Raw genomic sequence first — 7,551 nt, 5'->3', positions numbered from 1 at the left:
AAGTTAAATAAGCAGGGTGACAATATACAGCCTTGACGTACTCCTTTTCCTATTTGGAACCAGTCTGTTGTTCCATGTCCAGTTCTAACTGTTGCTTCCTGACCTGCATACAGATTTCTCAAGAGGCAGGTCAGGTGGTCTGGCATTCCTATCTCTCTCAGAATTTTCCACAGCTTATTATGATCCACATTATTATTATTATTATTATGATATTACACCACTGTATTTATGACATCACACTCACTGTATTCATGACATCACACCCACTGTGTTTATGACAACACAACCACTATATCTGACTATATCACATCCACTGTATCTGTGTCATCACACCCACTGCATATATGGCATTACACCCACTGTATGTATGATATCATACGTTATATATATGACATCATACCGACTGTGTTTATGACATCATATCCACTGTGGTTATGACAACACAACCACTATATCTGATATCACATCCACTCTGTGACTTCACATCCACCAACACTGACTGAAACCATTGAAGACAGGGAATGATAACACAGAGAAGAACTTCTAATGTCCACTGGAGATCACAGTCCTGGCCCTACTCCTCCTGACGAGGTGCCCTCCCTCCCCCCACACTCTTCCTTCCCAAGGGCCTTGCACATGGTGTTTTGCCAGGATGGTAGGTGCTGGCAATGCCCGATCCCCCCAGGGCAGCCCCTCCCACTCGGGCCCACATGCCCTATGATGGGCGCAGGACTGTCACACAGAGGGGCACGCTGTACCAAGCACAGGACATGGAGTCTCCAGGAAGCACAGGGTGGTCCAGCAGAGCACAGATCCTGGGGGCCTCCCAAAGCCCCGCTGGGAAGCCCTGATGCAGATCTTCCTTCCTGAGGTCCTTGGGTGGGTGCTGGCCAAGCCCTCATCCATCCCCTCCTTCCCACCAGCTCCTAGAAGTGGGTTAGGGTGTCTCTGCATCACGGTTAGTGGCACTGCTCAGAGAAGAACACACACACATCTCCAGGAGAGCAAGCAGAACTGGGCCTGAATCTGCACCAGGAAAGCACACACAGCTGAGGACCCGGGACCACAGCAGGTAGGGCCTTGGCTGGCGCTGAAGCTCAGGATATGTGGAAGGACCAAGCGTTGGCTGACCAGGTAGGTGGAGACACCCAGCCTCAGTTCATGGGTGCCTCAGGGCTCTGTGAGGGATGGGATGGAAATGGATGATGGCTTGGGGGTGTGTGTTGATGGGGAGGGGAGAAGAGCTGGGGCAGGGAGAGGTTCCTTGAGACTTGGGTTACTAGGGGGCCTACAGGGGCACATCTGGACTTCCCAGGAGAGGGAGCAGCCTGCCCCAGGGGATGCTAAATAGGCATCCCCTCTGGAGGGGTGGAGGAGGCCCAGGCACCATGACATGGCCCTTAACATCTCTCAGGCCAGTGTGGGCAGCAGCTGTTTGCAGGCACCCCTCACCTAGGCTGGGGCTGGCCACTCAGGGCTGTTCCCATTTGGCAAGCTTTGGGGATGCCCTTGGCATTGGCAGCTGGTGAGTGCTACTTCTCCAGGTGAGTCTCAGGTCTCCAGTGACCAAGCTCAAACCTAAGCAGAACAAAACAATCCTCTTTCCCACCAATGAAATCTCCTCCTCCTCCTCTTCCTCCCTCTCCTCATGCCCCTTCTCCTCTTCCTGCATCTCCCTCCTCCTCTTCCTCCTCCTTCCACTTTTCCTCCTCCTTCTCCTTTTCCTCCTTTGGAACAAAAGTTTATACCATGCACACCCACTCACAGCAAAGCCAGTTGTGGGGGTACTTGCCCACCATGTACCCAGGGCCCTATCATCTCCTCATAGTCTTTGCTGCCCTTGTCCCTACAGTCCTTCCAGGCTGCAGAGGCCGGGGTAGGGGAAGATTGCTTGTAGACTGGTGCTGGGTGCCATGGGCCTCTGGGTCCTCTGTCCTCAATTGTGGAAAGGCTCCAGGGTGCTGCCTTCCTGGGGACTCCCTAGGGCAGTGTATATCATCCTGAAGACGGGCTTGATCCTGCAATCTCCCCACCAGAGCATCTCCTGTGTGCCCCACAGCTCTTCCTTGCCAGTGCTGGCTCCTTGTGGCAGAGATGGCCTCCAGAGAGGCTCCTCTAGGCCCCACTTGGCCTGGGGGCCCATCAGCATTGGTAGCTCAGAGCCCACAGGGTGGGTGTTTGCAGGTGGCCAGGAGCCAGGGCCAATGCCAGAGCCCCCAACTACACCTTCTTCAGCCTCTGCTATGAAGGGGTCTCTGTCTGAGGTGCAGGCACCCATTTTGCTGCACATAACGGTACCCTGCTTGGGCCTCCAGCACCTCCCTGAACTAATTTTGGCTTGGTTGGTGGAGCACCTTCCAGCTGGTAGAAGCTGAGGGGGCTGGGCCTTGCTTCCCTGCCCCTCTGCACCACTCAAGGCCCCTGCTGTTTGTGTGGACTGCCTCTTCCCCCGTTACACTTTTTCTGTTGCCTGCCAGCAGAGGGTGTGCCTGGATATGTTGAGCCTATGCTTCCTAGGCCTTGGGGTGGTTCAATGGCTCCAGCCCCTCTCTCGTTCCCGACTCTTCTGCTGCCAGCTGAGGCCTGGGCTTTGCCGCAGGTTTGTTCTCGGCCCTAGGAAATAATGCCTGGCTATGGCCTTCCTCCCCAGTGTCACAGCTGGAGGATAGCCGCCTGCACTTCAGAAACAGGACGATTCCTTCCTAGATGGTCTGAGTGCTATTCTCAGCAAATGACCCTGCCTGCACCATGACCTGAGGGATCAGGACACTGTCTTCTGATTCCCTGCAGACACTTTCTGCTTGACTCTGGTTCTCCTCAGTCACTGCCATGGTGGCCTCACACTCCTCTTCATCTCGAATGAGCTTCATTAACTGCAGGAAAGTGGGAGCACACTCTCACTGATCCAGTAGCTTGAGCTTGCTCTGGAGGGCCGTGGTCATGGAGGCCTGAGCTAGGATGTGTTTCAGGCAAGTCGTGTCTGCACTTCTCACTGACAAGGGGCTGTGCTGCACGGCTTTCTGAATCAGGGGCACTAATCATACCAAAAAGCCAGAGATAGTCTCTCCAGACTTCTGGAAGGTCTGGGCTAACTTAAACTGTAAGGTTCTATGGGCCTCTTTAGCCCCAAAGATCTGCTTCAGGGCCCCCAGGCCCTCCTCCACTGTCATGGAGTCACTGCTGGCCCTCAGCACCTGCATGATGGGCTGGGCAGGGCCGCACAAGCTCTCCAGCAAATGCCGCAGCTTCTCAATCTCATGCACCTGCCATAGCTGCATCATCTCAGTCACCTGCTCCAGCCAGGTTTCAAAGCTCTCTTCACCTGGGCCTGGGAGAGTGTTTCCTGAAAACGTCTTGAGTTTTCAGTACCACAGGCTTTCTTTCAGACGCTGCAAGACTGGTTGCCTGACTTTATCCACACCCTCCAGCTCTACACCCTCAGAATGAGTGCTGTACCCCAGGGTTTTGGCCACATCTACCATTCTTCAGCCCTCATCTTTTAGGAAGTCCTTCAGTCTGTTGATAAATTCCTCATCTGGGCCACGGGGTTTCACCACCACTTCCCAGGTACCTCCCTTTCCTAGGATCTGGCTGGGCACTGTAGCATAGTTGATGGCATCAGTCAATTCAAGGAAAACTGCATTAATGTGGTCTTCCCTTCTGAACACTGTGCCCAGCACCCTGTAGGTGCACAGGGACTCAGCCTCTCCTCAGGGTCTCTTTAATTTCTGTCTCACTACACTTCACGGGGATCCCCACAATTAGCAAGGCCTTCCTAGAGTCCAGGTCCATTCCTCTGCACCAAACTTCCAACAGAGTCACAGCCATTGTTCCCACTTTCTATGGACTGGTCTAATACTAAGTGCAGTAATCAGCTCACAAAGTGTGAGCTCACAAGGAGTTTTGGGTCAATGCCAAGTAGGAAGGCAGAATCATCTCTGTTTTCCACAGCCTATAAACGGAAATGGAGTGGGAACATCATTAATGCCCACCCTCCCAACTCCAACCAAAACCCCTCCACTAACCCCCTTCCCTTTCTTGTCACAGGGATTTAGCCCCTGCTTCCCAGGGCTTCATTAGTCATTTGATGGAGGGGTTTCTTTAGGCTCAGCTTCCCCAACCTTATCCCCTCCCTGCTGACTCCCGCTTGCTGTGGGCTCCTCCTCAAAGTTCCAGGACTCTGCTGTGTGTCCTGGAGGTGCCTGTGGTGAAAAGGCCAGAGGTAGGAGGCAGGGCCCGCCAAACCCTCCAAGCAGGAGGGGTAGTGTGTGTGTGTGTGTGTGTGTGCACATGCACACATGCCCATGCCATGGCTTGGGGCTGTGCCATCCCAGGGCACCTGGTACCCACTTCTCTGGGTCAGAGGTTAGAGGATGAAGAGGTCCAGTTCCCTCCTTTCTCAGAAAATGCCTGACAGATGAGAAAGATGACTGGAGCTTTGCACAAGGCAATGAAACTGGTGGGTGAAAAGAATGTGTGACAAGCTGTGGTGTTGCCATGGATACTGAGAACAGCATGGGCCATGAGATTCCATCACAGAGGGGTGTCATGTGGTAGGTAAGGTTAAGGAGCAACAGCTGATGTCAATAGCCTCTAACCAAAGAAGTATCCTTTGTTGGGAGGGAGGGAAGATGAGGGGTGGGGAGCAAGGACCAAGAGCTGAAAACATGAGCCTATGTTTTCCAGCTGTCTGGAAGCTAGAATCAGAGGCAGAAAAGGGACCCAAAAAGGGTCTCCAGTGCCACACTGCAGGAACAGACGACTCTGACCCTAGGTGTGGCCTTACCCTGTAGACCCTGTAAACCTTGGCAGGCAACCTCGGCCCTCCTGCTTTTTGCCAGGGCGTCTCCCATCTCACAGCTGTTCACCACACTGGTTAGGGATCCAATGGCAGTGCAGATGCTATAATTCCACCCACAGGCACCACCAGACCTGCCCTCCAGCGCTGTTCACAGGAAGTTCCTAGTGCTGGGGTAGTGGACACTGCTTCATTGGATCTGTTCCAGGCAAGGCCGAAGTTCTGCTTCACAAGCCCCTGCTCAGGCTGTGCCAATTCTGAGTCTACAGAAGTGCTCACAAGCACTCTGCTGCAGGGGTATGAGAAACTGCTCAACTGGTATTCAGTGCTAGTGCAGTTACGATTATTGCTGCAGTGTGCATGCTTAGTCATGTCCGACTCTTACCAACCCCATGCATCATAGCCCACCAGGCTTCTCTGCCTATGGGATTTTTCAGGTAAAGATACTGGAGTGGATTTTTCAGGTAAAGATACACATGTTGAAGCTGAAAGTCCAATACTTACTGTAATTGAGAATTTTTTCTCAAGTGCACATGGAACCTTCTCCAGGAAAGATCACATCCTGGGCCATAAATCTAGCATTGGCAAATTTTAAAAAATTGAAATTATTCCAAGCATCTTTTCTTACCACAATGCAGTAAGATCAGATCTCAATTACAGGAGAAAAACTATTTAAAATTACAACATATGGAGGCTCTACAACACGCTGCTGAGTAACCAACAAATCACAGAATAAATTTTTAAAAATATGCATACATACGAATGAAAATGAAAACACAACAACCCAAAAACCCTGAGCGCAGAAGAAGTGATGCTTTTGAACTGTGGTGTTGGAGAAGACTCTTGAGAGTCCCTTGGACTGCAAGGAGATCCAACCAATCCATTCTAAAGGAGATCAGTCCTGGGTGTTCTTTGGAAGGAATGATGCTAAAGCTGAAACTCCAGTACTTTGGCCACCTCATGTGAAGAGTTGTCTCATTGGAAAAGACTCTGACGCTAGGAGGGATTGGGAGCAGGATGAAAAGGAGACGGCAGAGGATGAGATGGCTGGATGGCATCACCGACTCGATGAATGTGAGTTTGAGTGAACTCCAGGAGGTGGTGATGGACAGGGAGGCCTAGTGTGCTGTAATTCATGGGGTCGCAAAGAGTCAAACACGACTGAGCGACTGAACTGAACTGACTGAGTCCATTGTATCATTTGAAGATTGTGTTTCCTTGTTAATTTTCTGTTTAGTTGATCTATCCTTAGGTGTGAGTGGGGTATTAAAATCTCCTACTATTATTGTGTTATTGTTATTTTCCCCTTTCATACTTATTACCATTTGCCTTATATATTGTGGTGCTCCTCTGTTGGGTGCATATATATTTATAGTTGTTACATCTTCTTCTTGGATTGATCCTTTGATCATGATGTAGTGTCCTTCTTTGTCTCTTTTCACAGCTTTTATTTTAAAGTCTATTTTATGTGATATGAGTATTGCTACTTCTGCTTTCTTTTGGTCTCTATTTGTGTGGAATATCTTTTTCCAGTCCTCCACTTTCAGTCTGTATGTGTCCTAGGTTTGATGTGGGTCTCTTGTAGACAACCTATACAGAGGTCTTGTTTTTGTATCCATTCAGCCAGTCTTTGCCTTTTGGTTGGGGCATTCAACCCATTTACATTTAAGGTAATTATTCATAAGTATGATCCCATTGCCATTTACTTTGTTGTTTTGGGTTTGAATTTATACTCCCTTTCAGTGTTTCCTGTCTAGAGAAGGTCCTTTAGCATTTGTTATAGAGCTCATTTGGTGGTGCTGAATTCTCTCAGCTTTTCCTTGTCTGTAAAGCTTTTGATTTCTCCTTCATATTTGAATGACATCCTTCCTGGGCACAGTAATCTGGGCTGTAGGTTTTTCTCTTTCATCACTTTAAGTATGTCCTGCCATTCCCTTCTGGCCTGAAGAGTCTCTATTGAAAGATCAGCTGTTAGGCTTATGGGAATCCCCTTGTGTGTCATTTGTTGTTTTTCCCTTGCTGCTTTTAATATTTGTTCTTTGTGTTTGATCATCGTTAATTTAATTGATCTGTGTCTTGGGGTATTTTGCCTTGGGTTTATCCGTGTTTGGGACTCTCTGGGTTTCTTGGACTTGTGTGACTATTTCCTTCCCCATTCTAGGGGAGTTTTCAACTATTATTTCCTCAAGTATTTTCTCATGGTCTTTCTTTTTGTCTTCTTCTTCTGGGAGTTATATGATTCGAATGTTGGGGTGTTTAACATTGTTCCAGAGGTCTCTGAGGTTGTCCTCATTTCTTTTAATTTTTTTCTTTTTTCCTACTTTTTCATTTATTTCTACCATTTTATCTTCTACCTAGCTTATCCTATTTTCTGCCTCCATCATTCTACTGTTGGTTCCCTCCAGAGTGTTTTTGATCTCATTTATTGCATTATTCATTATATATTCACTCTTTTTTATTTCTTCTAGGTCCTTGTTAAACCTTTCTCACATCTTCTCAGTCCTCGTCTCCAGGCTATTTATCTGTAGCTCCATTTTGTTTTCAAGATTTTGGATCATTTTCACTATCATTATTCTTAATACTTTATCAGGTAGATTCCCTATCTCTTCCTCTTTTGTTTAGTTTGGTGCGCATTTATCCTTTTCCTTTACCTGCTGAGTATTTCTCTGCCTTTTCATCTTGTTTATATTGCTGTGTTTGGGGTAAGTGAAAGTGAAGTCACTCAGTCGTGTCGGCAGTTTGTGATTCCTCTT

The 7,551-nt window shown here is 48.8% G+C and overlaps 1 pseudogene; it reads right to left on the bottom strand.

Annotated features, from left to right (window-relative positions):
* Window positions 1-2,513: 2,513 nt before the first annotated feature.
* LOC120881588 lies at window positions 2,514-3,828 on the bottom strand (annotated as a pseudogene).
* Between the last annotated feature and the right edge of the window lie 3,723 nt (window positions 3,829-7,551).

This window comes from Oryx dammah, unplaced genomic scaffold (genome assembly GCF_014754425.2).
Source record: "Oryx dammah isolate SB20612 unplaced genomic scaffold, SCBI_Odam_1.1 HiC_scaffold_23, whole genome shotgun sequence".
Taxonomy (NCBI): Eukaryota; Metazoa; Chordata; class Mammalia; order Artiodactyla; family Bovidae; genus Oryx; species Oryx dammah.
The sequence above is the reverse complement of the archived record's forward strand: the minus strand, read 5'-3'. Positions and strand labels throughout refer to the sequence as shown.